Source organism: Emys orbicularis, chromosome 3, assembly GCF_028017835.1.
Source record: "Emys orbicularis isolate rEmyOrb1 chromosome 3, rEmyOrb1.hap1, whole genome shotgun sequence".
Lineage (NCBI taxonomy): Eukaryota > Metazoa > Chordata > Testudines > Emydidae > Emys > Emys orbicularis.
This window is the reverse complement of record NC_088685.1, coordinates 11,568,504-11,586,224: the sequence shown is the minus strand read 5'-3', so window position 1 is coordinate 11,586,224 and position 17,721 is coordinate 11,568,504.

Sequence of the window (17,721 nt, the reverse complement as noted above, 5' to 3'; positions counted from 1 at the left end):
CTCGCTAGTGCTGTGCAGAGCAAGACAATTACCTCCCATGTCTTACGTACGATCCTTGTGTTAATACACTGCAGAGTTATATTAACCTTTTTTACAACTGCATCACATTGTTGACTTATATTCAAGTTGTAATCCACTATAGCCCCTAGATCCCTTTCAGCAGTACAACCACCTAGCCAGTTATTCCCCATTTTACAGTTGGGCATTTAATTTTGTCTTTCTATGTGAAGTACTTTGCACTAGTCTTTATGGAATTCTATTATATTTTATTAAGAGCAATTCTTCGTTTTAGCAAGGTCCTTTTATATTCTAATCCCACCCTCCAAAGTGCTTGCAACCCCTCTCAGCTAGGTGTCATCTCCACTCCATTATACAAGTCATTAAAGGAATTATTGAATAGTACCTGATCCAGGACTCACTCCTGAGGGACCCCACTAAATATGCCCTCCAAGTTTGACAGCAAATGTATTCTTTGAGTATGGTCTTTCAACCACCTGTGCACCCACCTTATAGTAATTTTATCTAGACCACATTTCCCTAGTTTGCCCATGAGTATGTTTTGCCAGACTGAAACATCTCTCTAATGGGATGGATGCATAAAAATAGGAAAAATAAAAGAATACACTAAGAATATTAATCAATACTGTATGAAAAAGGTGCACAAGTAATACACACATACACACAAACACACACAGACACATAGAGTTTCATCCCAAATTATTAGTATTTTTACTAGTGGCATATATGTCCAGGGATGAGCAAGAATCCTTTGCAGAACTTAGGACTAAGCCCTTAAATCATGTCTAATAGCGGTTGCTGTGTCTGTGGGCTCACAGGGGAGTTAGATTGAGTAACAGCAACAGTTCCTAGTGGAGCTAACCACAAACTCCCATTCACTTGTGAAGTAACTTCACCTTTTATCACTTTCTTCTATAGTATTTGCTTTATACCTAGAAGTCCACAGCAGATAGACAAGATCAAGCTGGGACACAATGTGGCACCATAATGTCCATTTTAGAATCTATAGAGAAAATTAAAATTTATCTGGAGGTTTCTACAACAGAGCCCTGCAGTTTGAGGAAGTTTCATTACCCAGGTGATGTCACTAGAAAGAGTACTGAGAGTATTTGGGAGAAAGTTGTATATTTTAAAGCAGTTGGCTGAGAAGCTGGCTGGACCATTAATGTTGGTTTTTAATAAGTCTTGAACACTGGAGAAGTTGCAGAAGACTGGTACAAAGCTATTGTTGTGCCAGTACTTAAAACGGGTGAACGGGAAGCCCTGGGTTATTATAGGCTTGTCAGTCTGACATCAATTGCAGGAAAGATAATGGAGTAGTTCATACAGACAGGATTAATACAGAATTGAAGGCAGGTACTCAGCATGGGTTTATGGAGAAGAGATCCTGTCAAACTAACTTAATATATTTTTTAATGAGAATACGAGTTTGGCTCATGAAATTACTGTTGTTGATACAATATACTTAGTCTTCTGTAAGATATTTAATTTGGTACCACCGGACATTTGGGTTTAAAAAACCTGAATTATATAAAAGTAACATGGCATACATTACATGGATTAAAAGCTGGCTAACTGATAGGTCTCAAAATGTAATTGTAAACAGGGCATCATCATTGTTGGGGTATATGTCTAAAGGGGTCTGGCAGGGATTGGTGAATTTTAAAGAGAAAAGGTATATATATATATATATATATATATATATATATATATGCCATAGCTCATCACGCTGCAACATAAAGTCATTTAACTCAGGTTGCAAAGTTTCCCACTAATAATACTGGTAACATTAATGGCACAGTAAAAGAAAAGAACTGTCCTCTCTGTACCATTACCTGGTTATTCTCTACACTTCATCTGGTACTTAGAAGGATGGCTACCTATGTTATGAGATCTCTTCAGAAATGCCAGTGCAATGGATCATCAGGCCAAAGAGCACATATGAGATTTCAATGGGCTTCACTTTACAGGTTTTCACTTTTCATTGGTTTCACAACATATCAACAGAGTGTATCAGCTTTCTTATTACAAACAAATGCCTTGGTATACTATATAAGTAATCACTGATAAAGAGAATGAGAAGTGATTGGGCTACTGCTGCAGACAGGGAAACTGAAAGAAATTTCCAAACTTCTGTAATGGAGTCAGTGCTCCCTGGGAGCCCAAGTAGGATCAATGAGGCAGAATAACTGTACCTCTGATAACAGTTAGTTTTTTACCCAATGAAGCAGATCTGTGAGTTTTTAAGGGCTAGACACTGCCATACTTAGGGTATGTCTACATTAGAAAAGGTACAGCAGCATAGCTGATCTCTAAGGCTGGAATTTGACCCCTAATCCAAATTTGACCTCAGAGGGAATGTCTACACAACAACACGATACCCGTAGCTGGCCTCAGTCTGTGGGGCTCTTTCACTGCTGTGTAGATGTCTGGACTAGGGCTGCAGCCTGGGCTCTAGGTCTCTGTGAGGTGGGACGGTCCCAAAGCTTGGGCTGCAGCCAGAATCCAGAAGACTACATAGCAATGAAACCATCACAGCCGGAACCCCACGAGCCTGAGTCAGCTGGCCTGGGCCAGCTGCAGTTTTTCTTTTTTTATGGTGTAGACAAACTCATAGAGCATCTGCAATCTTATTTTAGTATTAAAAATTATAAAAACCACCATATGAGCAGGTAAAACACAGCACCCCTTGAGCAGAGCTAAGGGCCTTTTGTTTTAAGGCTTCATGATAAGGGGACCAGCTGCCCGAATCATGAAACTTTATCCCTGAATAAGTCAAAGCAGAGATTTGTTCTACAGGGTGGCCTTCTATCTTCCACTCAATTTGCACAGGGTTCTTCCCAGAAGTCATGCCTTGATCTCATTACAGGACCAGGTCTTGTAAGTTAAAATAAGAGGAAAAAGTCATTTCAGAAGAGGCCTCTTAGAGTTTGCGATAAATCTACCCTTAATATGTGTTGGATAAAATGTATTGTTCTTTATAACATCCACTGTATCATTAATATATATATTAATAACAAAAGGTGCTAGAAGGCATCCCTGGTGTTCTCCCCAAGCAACTAGGAAAACATTTCCGACCCACAGCTCTCTGGCAGAGAGCCTCCAAAATGTTCAGAAGTCTTAGATCGATACCCGTGCTTCTTAATTTTGCCCAAAGTTTGTCTAGATTAAGAGAATCAAACACCATCTTTAAAACTCTAATAGTAGCATGCAGTTTGTACCCTTAACCACAGTATATTTATAAATCACATCGGAGAAAATTAAGCCATTATCAATTGTGGCTCTACCAGCCACCTACCTGCAAGCCTATTGCTGTTTTTGTCTAACTTCTCTGTGCATATAGCAAGAACATAGCAGGGACATAATAGGCGTGACGTGGCAGTCAGGGTGACGTGCCCGCTCCTTGTTTCCCCCCTCGGTAGAGAACTTTTTTAAAGGATTTTTAACCTCTTTGGAATGCGTTTTGATGCATGAAATTAGGAAATTGCCCTAAATACAAGTAAAATATTGATTAAATATTGTACAAAACAAATACAGAAATACACCTGCCCTACTGTCATTGCTTCCAAGGTACAGCTGCACACTGAAATTCTGTTCTGAAAAAGGACCCTCATTTCAATTTAATGGGAGGCTTTCCATTTTTTCAGAGGGCTTTCGATCAGGCACTAGATGTTTGCTTGCTGTAAATATTCATATTCTAACTTCTTCAAGGCAGGAATTTGGCTATTGTGTTTCCCTGAAATACTCTGGGAATGTTTATGATGCTGTACAAATTAAATGATTATAAACAGATTGCAGCACAAATTTAGTCAATGTGACATGCTTCAAAAAAGATTTCAACAGATCAGTATTTCACAATCCCCAGCAGCCCATAAATAGGGACTCTCCATCTTCTGTCTATCTCGCAGTGTCTTCTCTCTACCAACGTTGAGTTTCCAGCCAAACTTCAGCCATGAAGATTCTCTACCTGCTCTTTGCTGTCTTTTTCCTGGTGCTGCAAAGCTCTCCAGGTAAGATCTTAATGAAATGAAGGGAGAATATAGAAGGACATTGGTGAGTCTGTACTAAGGTTTCCTAAAACTTTGTATCATAATTTTTCCAGCTTCTATTTTTTTCTAAAGAGTTCTATGGTTTTCAGCAGAGACTTGACATTTGACTGAAGAATAGTCCTGGGGTGAGAAAGGTGCCTTTAATGTTCCTATTAAGATCCAGTCAGATTTGGCTGAACTATGACCTGTAATACTATCACCAACGTTGTACCTAGTGGAGTCCTACAGGGATTGGTTCTTGCCACCACACTAGTCAAACTTGTTACAAAAGACCTGAAAAAAACTCATAAAATCATCACCTATAAAGTTAGCAGGTGACAAAAATTAAGGGACAGGTCACTCATACAGAGGAATTTGGATCACTTGGTAAGATGGCAACACACATACAGCTAAATCTAAATGTATAGCTCTAGGAACAAAGAAGGTTGGCCACAGTTATAGGATGAGGGACTCCATCCTGGGAAGCAGTGACACTGAAAAAAGCTTTGGGGGTCTTGGAATGGTAATCAGCTGAAAATTGTTAAAAGGGTTAATACATAACTTGGATGCAGAAAGAAGGAAATATTGAGTAGGCGTAGTGAGATTATTTTACCTTTGTATTTCGTACCACCAGATACGACCACAAGATGTGACCACATCTTGAATACTGTGTCCAGTTCTAGTGTCCACACGTCAAGAAGAAGGTTGATCAGTTGGAGACGGTTCAGAGAAGAGCCATAGGAATGATGAAAGGATTAGAAAATATGTCTCATAGTGATAGACTCAGAAAGTTCAATCTCTTTAGTTTAACAAAGAGACGATTAAGGGGTGACTTGATCACAATTTATAAGTACGTGTACAATGAACAAACATTTAATAATGGGCTCTTCAATCTAGTCAATAAAGGTATTTTGTGATCCAATGACTGGATGTTGAAGCTAAACAAATTCAGACTGGAAATAAAATGTAAATTGTTAACTGTGAAAGTAATTTACAATGGAACAACTTTCCAATGTATTCTCCATCCCTGACAGTTTTTAAATCAAGAAGGATTGGGTTTTTTTTTCCCTCTGAGAAATATTTTGGGGAAGTCCCTTCAGACTAGATGATGACAAAGGTACTTCGGTACCAGGCAAATTGGTTGAAATTATAGTAAAGAACAGAATTATCAGACAGATAGATGAACACAATGAGTTGGGGAAGAGTCAGCATGGTTTTTGCAAAGGGAAATCATGCCTAAAATGGTAGGAATAAATGGTCAGTTTTAAGAATAGAGAGAGATAAATAGTGGTGTCCCCCAGGGTTCTGTACTGGGACCAGTACTGTCCAAAATATTAACAGGTGATCTGGAGAAAGGGGTAAACAGTGAGGTGGCGAATTTTGTAGATGATACACAATTATTCAAAAATAGTGAAGTCCAAAGCACATTGCAAAGAGTTACAAAGGAATCTCAAAAAACTAGGTGACTGGTCAACAAAATGGCAGATGAAATTCAATGTTGATAAATGCAAAGTAATGCTCTTTGGAAAACATAATCCCAACTATACATATAAAATTATGGGGTCTAAATTAGCTCTTACCACTCAAGAAAGAGATCTTGAAGTCATTGTGGATAGTTCTCTGAAACCATCTGCTCAACGCACAGCGGCACTCAAAACAACTAACAGAATGTTAGGAACCTTTAGTAAAGGGATAGATAATAAGACAGAAAATATCATGATGTATCTCTATAAACCCATGATCTTCCCACATCTTGAGTACTATGTGCAGATCTGGTCACCCCATCTCAAAAAAGATATATTAGTATTGGAAAAGTTACAGAGAATCACAACTAAAATGATTAGGGGTATGAAACAGCTTCCATATGAGGAGAGATTAAAAAGATTGGACATTTTCAGTTTGTGTCCTCTTCCTCTGGGCTAACCCGATGAAAATACCTGTGAAGGACTCCCATGCTCAGTGCTACTGTTCTGAAGCGTGCAGCCAGGAAGCCAGTAGATCTCCTGAATTAAATCACTCTGCTCAATTCTTAGGGGCAGCTGTTGAATGGGCACAGAACTACCGACATTTATATATTATCAAAGATCTAGTGAAAGGGGGCACAGGAAGATGACTGGATTGACGTGGCCTTGTCTCAGTGAACTGGAAATTCAGCTAACGGGAAATACCCGTCATGCTACAATCACAGCTCTTCTTTAAATTTATGTGTGAATGAAAATCAAGACTCTTTTTCTCTGTGCAGGATTCACCCAGTTTATCAATAGCCCCGCTGCTTGTAGACGTGTTCGGGGCACCTGCTTCCGTTTTTGTGTCGGCAGATACAGACTGATTGGAACCTGCGGTCAAGGTCAGAATTGCTGTAGAAGAAGGGTAAGTTCAGGATGCCACAACGGAGACATTTTGTGTAAACAGAATATTTGTGTCTCTCCTTTCTGTAGCAGGTCTTTAATGGCCTTGGAGGCTCAGAGCACTCGGCACAACCCTGGGACAAGGGACAAAGGAAACGTTTGGAGCCTGTAACAGATTCACAGCCTCCACCGAGCGGAATTTGTAACACACACTGATCAGTGGGTCACACATGTATATTGTCAGATGTGCTCACTCTGCAATACAATTCAACAAGCACTAGTGCACTTTAAGGATTGATGCTACTTTCAGTCTTTAACGTAGCTCAGTACATACTCAGAGCCTTTACATTTCTCCTTTTAGAATTCCAGAGCAATTACAAACCTTGGTTACGTCAATGCTAGCATTGCTCAGAATTTATTTTTTCTGGCTTAAACATCATGTTTCCTACAGTTAAGTTAAATTGGTCTCATTGCTTATTTGTAGCCAATTCTATTCGTGTTTTTCTTGTTAGCTCCTGGATTTCCCCTTAGGCTTGTACAAGGTGCCCAGCATGCTCAAATTAATGTCACAGCAGGGACACGACTCACAGAGGAAGCTGGGAGGGGTGAGAGGTTTTCCCAGACAGTTTGGGTTTGTTCTCTGCACCTAAACTGCTACAGTGGCACAGCAACACCGCTGCAACTGAGCCCAAGCTCAGTGAAGTGAAGACGTTACCTGCACCGACGGGAGGGGTTCTCCCCTCTGGGTAGGCGCTGCAGCTCCCCGAGAGGTGGTAGGTGCATCAATGGAGAATGCACCCATTGACCTAGCGCTGTCTTCACCAGGGGTTAGGTCGGTTTCACTGTGTCACTCAGGGGTGTGTATTTTTCATACTCCTGAGCTACATAGTTACACCAGCCGAATTTCCTAGTTTAGACCAGGCCTAAAGTACCATAGAGACAGTTTTGGGATAGGAGATGTGAAGATAGGAGCTCCGTGATAACAACTGCACTGCTACTTAACTGGCCGCTTCACTGAGTATGTACAGAGATTTTAATCAGGTAGGGAAATGCCATGTGAATAGGGTCAGGCTTTAGGCTTACATGAGCCTGAAGACAGAATAGTCCGGGCATTCTTTAAAAATAACTTATTTATCCTCTAATTAAATATTTATTGTTTTAGTTTTAGCTATGGACAAAAGTGTGTTTGAAAGGAAAACTGATCATGGACATGAGTCATGTTGTTCTACACCTTACATATATGTCATTTTATTTTTCTATATATCATAGAGATAGTCAATATTTTTAAAATTCACAATTTGGATTAATTCCCTCAATGGAATTTAAAATTTCAACTTTTTAAAAAAAGTTTGGTGAACATTTCTATGATATTGTACATCATATTTCCAGCAGTTTTTATTTAATTTGCCGGGGTTCTTTTTTTAATGACCCAGCGACTTGATTTTTTGTGGTTGTCACTTTAATTGCGTAGAATGTTAATAGGAAGGACTTTTTAAGAAAATGAGAATCTGACTCCTTTACTGGAGAGTTAGGGGCAAAGGGAGGGGAGATCCATGTTCAGAAGTCCGGCATATTTACTTCAGAAGCCAGGTGGGCAACCAGTACACATGTTTAGATATAATAGATAGATTGAGTTTGTTCTATAGCCTTAGGTAAGAGCTGGTTGTCTTTTAGCTCATGTAGTAGAGGCTCATGCATTCAGCTCCAGACGCCCCAGGTTCGATCCTGCCCTACTACGATTAAGGTGTATTGGTGTTACATCTGCACACACTATTAAATGATGGGGACATTCCTGCTCTACCTTGAATTTGAAATGTAACGTTACATTGTCCTTGTTTTAATGGCTGTAAACATAGAATGTGAGAGTTTCTTCCCTTTTTGCAGTAAAGAGAGTGAGTGATGGCAGCAGAGATTGTCAATGCAGGATCTCTCGGAATCTGGCAGACGACGCCTTGCTTCTAAAATCCTTGGATGCTTTTCATCTGGGCTGCAAAGAATCTCGCAAGCTAGAATAAACCCACAAGGGAGCCCTTGTGTCCCCCCCCCCAATAGCTTGTTCTTCTCCTTTTAATAAAAGTAGCTGGTTGTCGTGGTGTATTGCAAACATGCCTGTGAGTGTTTTGATTGGCACACGGGGGCTGTTTTGGTATTTCTTTTCCATAAAAATCCCTTCCTTCTTTTATTTTAATTAAATATATATAAAATAAATGCTCACTGCCATATGTTAAATCCACCCAGGGGTGTTCCTAGACCAGGGGACATACATATTTATATGTTTCAGTGAGCTCACGGGGATAAATCGTGACCTTTTCCTTGGTCCTTTGACAAAGCCGTTTGGTTTGTGTTGTTGTCAGAGGAGTTGGGTTCAGTCCCAGTTTGGCTGCACAGTGTGTAACGCCCACACCACTGCTCCATGGCCTGTCGACCCTCTCTCTGCTCCCCTCGCCTCCCAAACCTCCCCATCATGAGGTCCCTTCTCTTGTGCCTGAGCGTCCAGACCTTGCCCTGTGCAGCAGGCTCCCGTGCAGGAGCCAGAATGGCAGCGCAAATCCCAAACACCCAGGCTTAGAAACCTGTACAAATTTGCAAGTGAGGGTTTAAATGAGGCCTTTTCAGAATGTGTTTTCGCTCTCAGGTCCCCAGTTTTAATCAGGGAATAGCGATGGGCACATTCCTGGTTGGGGGACAGGCCACAGGCAAAGCACGTGTAACCCTGTGAAAACTCCTCAGGATTGATGAACAGAGAACAATCTTTCATGTGTTTACCAGCTGTCTGTGTGTACCAGATTCGTGTCCAAGCTCAACAATTCCCACCCCCAAAGTGTGGTTGCAGAACTTCTCTCTTATCTCTTCACCATCCACATATAAAGCCACAAAACTAATATCACAGTGTTAAAAGTGAAAGGGGTTTTAAAAGTAATTTCCACTAAAGGTATCATTATCCACAAAACCAAGGGCAAGCGATTTGGGTAACTGCCCCAAGAACAGGTTCTCCTGGTTACTGACTCTGCTACCTGTGGGGATACTAAACACTTTCCCGTCACAGAGTCCAGGTGGCATTTAGAATCATAGAATCCAATGACTGGAAGGGACCTCAAGAGGTCACTTAGTCCAGTCCCCTGCACTTATGGCAGGACTGAGTATTATCTGGACCATCGCTGACAGTTGCTTGTCTAACCTGCTCTTAAAAATTTCCAATGATGGAGAATCCACAAACTCCCTAGGCCAGTGTTTCTTAAACTGGGGTCAGCAGATGCCTGGGGGTCCCCATGTGTACTCCAAGGGGTCTGCGTGCCCCGCTGATCAGCTCCTCCCCCTCCCTCTATTTCCTGGAGGCTACTGAAGCCGAACCGGGAGATTTTAGCTGCTAAAAGTCCGGCGGCGCAGTGGGTCTAAGGCAGGCTCCCTGCCTGCCCTGTCTCCAAGTCGCTCCCCGAGGTGGCCGGAACATCCCTGCGGCCCCGGGGGGGGGGGGGGGGGGACAGGTGGTCTCCGTGTGCCACCCCCACCCCGAGCGTCAACTTCGCAGCTCCCATTGGCTGGGAACTGTGGCCAATGGGAGCTGCGGGGGCGGTGCCTGCAGGCAGCGGCAGTGTACGGAGACCACCTGTCCCTCACCTCCCCCCCAGAAGCCGCTTCCAGAGAGATGTGCCGGTCACTTTGTGGACTCGCCTGAGGTAAGCGCTGCCTGGCCAGCACCCACACCCCTTCCCACACCACAACCCCCTACCCCAGCCCTGAGCCGCAGCCTGCACCCAAACTTCCTCCCATATCCCACACCCCTCATCCCTTCCTGAACCCAAACTCCCTACCAGAGTCCGCACCCACATCCTACACCCAAACTCCCTCCCAAAGCCTGCACCCACATCCCTCACCCAAATTCCCTCACAGAGCCTGCACTCCGCACCCTCTCCTGCATCCCAACCCGCTGCCTCAGCCTGGTGAAAGTCAGTGAGAGTGGGGGAGAGTGAGTGATGGCGGGAGGGCGGATGGAGTGAGCAGGGGCAGGAAGAAGTGAGGTGGTGGTGCCCTGGGGAAAGGGGTAGAATGGAGTAGAGCCTGGGGTGGAACAGCGGGGTTTGGGGATCCCTGAATAATATTAAATCAAAATGGTGGTCCTCGGGTTGCAAAAATTTGAGAACCGCTGCCATAGGCAATTTATTCCAGTGCTTACCTACCCTGACAGTTAGGAAGTTTTTCCTAATGTCCAACCTAAACCTCCCTTGCTGCAATTTAACCCCATTGCTTCTTCTCCTAGTCTGAGAGGTTATGGAGAACAAAGTTTCTCCCGCTTCCTTGTAACAATCTTTGATGGACTTGAAAACTGTTATGTCCCCTCTCAGTCTTCTCTTCTCCAGACTAAACAAACCCAGTTCTTTCCAATCTTCCCTCATAGGTCATGTTTTCTAGACCTTTGATCATTTTTGTTGCTTTTCTGCAATTTGTCCACATCTTTCCTGAAATGTCCACATCTTTCCCAGAACTGGACAGAATACTCCAGTTGAGGCCTAATCAGCATGGAGTACAGTGGAGGAATTACTTCTTGTGTCTTGCTTAGAGCACTCCTGCTAATACATCCAAGAATGATGACTTTTCAACAGTGTTACACTATTGACTCATTGGTTGTGATCCACTGTGACTCCCAGATCCCTTTCTGCAGTACTCCTTCCTAGGCAGTCATTTCCCATTTTATATGTGTGCAACTGATTGTTCCTTCCTAAGTGGAGTATTTTGCATTTGTCCTTGTTAAATTTCCTCCTATTTACTCCAGACCATTTCTCCAGTTTGTCCAGATCATTTTGAATTTTAATTCTAGCCTCCAAAGTACTTGCAACCCCTCCCAGCTTGGTATTGTTTGCAAACTTTATAATATACTCTCTATGCTATTATCTAAATCATTGATGACGATATTGAACAGAACCAGACCCAGAACTGATCCCTGTGGGACCCCATTTGATATGTCCTTCCAGTTTGACTGTGAAACACTGCTAACTACTCTCTGGGAACAATTTTCTAACCTGTTATGCACCCACCTTATAGTAGCTCCATGTCGGTTGTATTTCTCTAGTTTGTTTCTGAGAAGGTCATGCAAGACAATATCAAAAGCCTTACTAAAGTCATATCTATCACCTTCTCCCTATCCACAAGGCTTGTTACCCTGTTAGCTGTTAGGTTGGTTTGACATGATTTGTTCTTGACAAATCCGTGCTGTTATTTATCATCTTATTATCTTCTAGGTTTTGTAAATTGATTGCTTAATTATTTGCTCCACTATCTTTCTGGGTACTGAAGTTAAGCTGACTGGTCTGTGATTACCCGGTTTGTCCTTATTTCCCTTTTTATAGATAGGCACTATATTTGCCCTTTCCCAATCCTCTAGAATCTCTCCTGTCTTCCATGACTTTTTGAAGGTAATCGCTAATGGCTCAGATATCTCCTCAGTCATCTCTTTGACTATTCTAGGATGTATTTCTTCAGGCCCTGGTGACTTGAAGGCATCTAATTTGTCTAAGTAATTTTTAACTTGTTCTTTCCCTCTTTCAGCCTCTGATCCTGTGACGGGTTGGATCACAGAAACCCCCTTGGGAGCTGCCACCCGATGTGCAAAGACTACCCCTGCTTCTGTTTTCCCTGCCAGCTCAGGACTCCAGCACCCTGTCTTGCTGAGCCAGACATGCCCATCTGCTCCAAGAAAGACCCAGGGTCTGAATCACTTGTCCCAAAGCTGCAAGTTTACCTGAAAACAGCTCATAGAAGTGTGCTTGTCTTTAGCACTCAGATGCCCAACTCCCAATGGGGTCTAAACCCAAATAAATCCGTTCTACCCTGTGTCATAACTATAAAGGGAAGGGTAACAGCTCTCCTGTGTACAGTACTAAAATCCCTCCTGGCCAGAGACTCCAAAATCCTTTTACCTGTAAAGGGTTAAGAAGCTCGGGTAACCTGGCTGACACCTGACCCAAAGGACCAATAAGGGGACAAGATACTTTCAAATCTTGGGGGGGGGAAAGGCTTTTGTTTTGTGCCCTTTGTTTAAGGGGTTGTTCGCTCTTGGGACTGAGAGGGACCAGACATCAATCCAGGTTCTCTCCATCTTTCTAAACAAGTCTCTCATATTTCAAACTTGTAAGTAAAAAAGCCAGGCAAGGCGTCTTCGTTTTACTTTGTTTTCTCAACTTGTAAATGTACCTTTTACTAGAGTGTTTATCTTTGTTTGCTGTACTTTGAACCTAAGACAGAGGGGGGTCCTCTGAGCTCTTTAAGTTTGATTACCCTGTAAAGTTATTTTACATACTGATTTTACAGAGATGATTTTTACCTTTTTCTTTAATTAAAAGCCTTCTTTTTAAGAACCTGATTGATTTTTCCTTGTTTTAAGTTCCAAGGGGGTTTGGATCTGTATTCACCAGGAGTTGGTGAAAGGAAGGAGGGGGGAAGGGTCAATTTCTCCTTGTTTTAAGATCCAAGGGGGTTTGGATCTGTATCCACCAGGAGTTGGTGAAAGGAAGTAGGGGGGAAGGGTCAATTTCTCCTTGTTTTAAGATCCAAGGAGTTTGGATCTGTATTCACCAGGGAATTGGTGAGAGGTTTCTAAAAGCTTCCCAGGGTAGGGAATGGTGGCAGCGGACCAGAACTAAGCTGGTAGTTAAGCTTAGAAGTCCTCATGCAGGCCCCCACACTTGTACCCTAAAGTTCAAAGTGGGGATACAGCCTTGACACCCTGCATAAAGCTTATGCAGGGCAAACTCATAAATTGTTCGCCCTCTATAACACTGATAGAGAGATATGCACAGTTGTTTGCTCCCCCAGGTATTAATACATACTCTGAGTAAATTACTAAATAAAAGGTGATTTTATTAAATACAGACAGTAGGATTTAAGTGGTTCCAAGTAGTAACAGACAGAACAAAGTAAGTCACCAAGTAAAATAAAATAAAATGCGCAAATCTATGTCTAATCAAACTAGATACAGATAAGTTCCTCACCAGTTCCAGAATGTTCCCTTTTACAGGCTAATCTCCTTTTAGCCTGGGTCCAGCAATCTCTCACAACCCCTGTAGTTACTGTCCTTTGTTTCAGTTTCCTCCAAGTATCCTGGGGGGGGGGTGGAGAGGCTCCTTCTTTAGCCAGCTGAAGACAAAATGGAGGGGTCTCCACCAGATTTAAATAGACTCTCTCTTGTGGGTGGAGACCCCCCTCCTCCCTCCTATGCAAAGTCCAGCTCCAAGATGGAGTTCTGGAGTCACCTGGGCAAGTCACATGTCCCTGCATGACTCAGTCTTTACAGGCTGAAGTCATTGTCCACATGGTATCTTGCATGTCTCCAGGAAGACTTCTTATGTGGATTGGAGCATTCCAAGATGCATTGTTCCCCAAGTGTTTCCTGATCAGGTACTTAACCTGGCGAATTCCTTCCTAAAGAAGCTGACCAAATGCCTCACAAAGCTTACTTAGAAACCAAGCCAGCATACAGCCCATATTCTTAACCTCAAGTAGAAAATGATATATATGTACAAATAGGATGAATAGATATAGTAGACCATAACCTTTACGGAGATATATTACATGGCACAGGCAGCACAAAACATATTCCGGTTATGTCATACATACATTTATAAGCACCCCCCCATAAAGCCTTATGGGGTACACCGTCACAGATCCTACCTCATTTTCATTGGCATTCACTATGTTAGACGTCCAATCGCTACTAACCTTTTTGGTGAAAACCGAAACAAAAAGGTCATTAGCACTTCTGCCATTTCCACATTTTCTGTTTTTGTCTTAGCATTAGCACTAAGCAGGCCTCCACCTGATCCAGACAGTGCTGCGGCCACCTGTACTTTCTTTAAAAAATGTGCTACTGATATAATCAACAGTTTATAAACTTTGGTTTCATCGCCTATTAAGCAGAAGGCATCATCACGGTGTGTCAGTTTTATTTTCACATCCATTCGGTTCAAGATTTCTTGAAAAAACAGGTCGCTATGTAGATGACCCAGCAGATGTATCTTCCTGTTCTGGGTCATCTGCTTTGCCTGTCTCATAAACACTTTATTATCACCATCCAGCTTCATTGCTTCATCTTGTCCAGGAATGTCTTTGTATAACAGGCCAGCAGAAAACATGGAAAAGTCCCCCACAAACAGTTCTACAGTATCTGTGTATAGACATGAGAATTTGAAACACGCTCCCCCCCACCCTCCCACCCATAATGTTTGCTGAGAAGGTCATTTTTTGACAGCGAAATTGGGGACCAAACCCAAAATATTAGCTAGCTCCTTTCATTCTATATATTCTTCCTTTGTAATTTGACCTGGTTTCCAATTTTGGTGTGAGTCTTTTTTGAATTTCAAGTCATGGGAGATCTTCTGGTTAAGCCAGGGTGGTCTCTTACCATACTTCCCTCTTTCCTGTACATTACGGTATTTGCTCTTGCATCCTTGATAATGTCAGACCAATAGTGTTCAGAAATTAACCTCTGCCAATAGATCACACAGAGAAAATTTAGAAATGGGGGCTGTAAACAGAATGTCTCATCACAGACCTAACTAAGTAAAGGCTGCCTCTTTCCATGATTGTGCTGGTTCCTACTCCCAGGCGGACATTCCATATGGAGGAGCAGCTGTCTTCGGCCACTTTGGTCTAATGGATAGCACACAGCACTCACAGCCAGAGGTAAGTAAAGGGCACATTAGAAATGTAGATAGATTCCAACTTCCCAACCATTCCCTTAACGAGGAGACCGTAATCTCTCCCTTCCCCAGATGTACAGAAGTTCTCAACCCCCACACTGAACAGAGCAAATTGGCATTAGAAGGAAATGGTGGTGGGGGAAGGAGGGGTTGGGAAGTGTGAAGTGCTCAAGTCCTGTCTGATGAGGCAGGGAGGGCTTGATAGTTGGGAAGGTGGGAGTCGTGCTCATCTAGTCCACGTGTGGAGGGAGGAGTCAGGTGGGTTTTGAGGCTGTACGTGTGTCAGCTAGAAATCAGGTAACCAATGTCTTGTCTTCACTGCTGAATAGGGTGACCAGATAGCAAGTGTGAAAAATTGGGATGGGTTGGGGGTAATAAATGCCTATATAAGAAAAAGCCCCAAATATCAGGACTGTTCTTATAAAATAGGTGTGTCTATGCAATTACAGTCTTCTCCTGAGATCTTTTCCCAGAGTTAGTCACTCACTACATGCCAGGGGAGAGTTCATTCACACCCTCCTTATGGTAGGTTCACCTCATAAATTAAGCTATATCTGTGCAATTGTCAACAAGCAGCTGATCAGGCCTTTTGGTTGTTTAGACTTTATAACATTTCATTTAGATTCATTTCTAGAGATTTTCACTTCTCAACATATCAACTGAATGTATCACCTTCTACAATATAAAACAAAGGCCTTTTCCCCTATATGAATGTCCATTTGACTGGACTAAATTCTCTGGAGAAATTCAAATACATTTTAATTATTGTGTACGACTCAGCAACTAAGTATATAATTCAATCAACAACAAAGAAAGAAAGAAAGAAAGAAAGAAAGAAAGAAAGAAAGAAAGAAAGAAAGAAAGAAAGAAAGAAAGAAAGTCAGTCAGTCATACCTGGCATAGCTTTTCTCTCCAAACCAATAGGGGAAAATATCTCAGGAGAAGACTGCATTTCAACAGACACATCCATTCTACCTAGGTAATAAGCAGACAGCCCTGCTTTGTGAAAGTGATCAATTTTGGCCATGTGATATAGGCTGTATCAAAGTCTGAGTTCAATATCAAGGGCTTCCTCTTAACAATACAATAGAGAACCGGCTTGAGACCCAACCCACTAATCTAAGAAAAATAAACACTACCCCTTGCCGCTAAGAGGCAATACTTCCCCTCTCGCAAGAACTGAGTATCTATAGCAAAAGAAAACGGTTATTAAAGAAGTAAACACAACATTAATTTAGGAACACCCTCCAACAAGGATTTGAAAGTACACAACTAATAAGTAAAACACTCAGCCTACAGTATCTTGAGCAGTGTCCCTTTTCTCAGTTTCCCACGTTGTGGTGTGAAAGCTCAACGGACAAATATCTCTTTAACATGCCAATCCTTTTTTCCTTCCACTGCCCCCTACTCATAGTTTGTTGTCTAAGATCAGCAACGTCCCCAGAGTCCAGGTGTGTGTTTGGGTGGGTTTGCCTTCTGCCCTGAGGAGAGAGGGTGGTTGAGTGATGCTTCCACCTCTGCGCATCAGTGTCTCTGCAGGGTCCATCACTGTCACTTCTATCCATAGCATTATCCAAGTCTCCATGCTTTCACTAACTAGTAGAAAATCTCTCTGCAGCTGTTTTTTCTGCACTGCTTTTAACCAAAATGCTATCTCCTTATCACTTCTAACATCCAGTCCCCTAAAATAAGCTCATCAGTAAACACAGATCAAATAATTACTGAGGAAGAACCATGAAACTCAAAAGAGACTACTCATCTCTGTCTTTAAATAAAGAAGGGAGAGTCAAATAGCTTTTAAAGCTCTTTAAACTAACCCCCATTCATAAGAAACAAACACATGTCTCTAATCCTGCTTCACACTTGCTTGAATTTGGCATCACAGCCCACTACTTAACAAGTGATGTTGAAGTTAGGGTCACCCCCTCAGTTAGGGCTTGCTAAGTACAGTTCTGCTTCCCTTTACTCGTACACTAAGGATAAAAACATTTCATTACCATTCCATTCAACACTAAAGTTAATTTTAACCCCAAAGAGCCAAAATTGTTCAGTTTGGCAATACAGATCTGTGTGCTGAGCCCCAAGGCAAAGTTGTGTGTTTATGCAAATACAGTCTGTTCCTGAGGTCTTTTGAACCAGACTGTCACTAGGTGTCAGAGGAGAGTTCATTCAGACCCTGCTTACAGCTGGTTTGGGTGAAAACTCATGTTAGTGTACAATGCAGGGGTAATGAAATCTTGTTATCCTTATTGCATAAATAAACAGCAGCAGAAATGCTCTTAGCATGCCCTAGTTGAATGGGTAACAGTAACCTTACTCACTAAGGAGGGGGGAGTGATGCCAAACCTATGAAAAAGTCAGGAGACCCTGGGACAGTTGTTTCTGTTGGGTAGTATGGACTCTGTATAAAGAGTGCTAGGTACTAATGGATCCTTTTCTCCCTGGTGTTTAAAGACAGAGTTGAAAAGATTCAATTCAATTATTTCTCCTCGGTGATTACTAGAGATAAAATCATTTACGAGCGGATCTAGAGATGAAGCCTTAGCTATAGCCCAGGGACAGTGTTGTGCTGTGAGATAAGGCAGAGGCTGCAGTAGTAGGAAGGTTCCAGGCTACCCTGTGAAATCGCTAAGA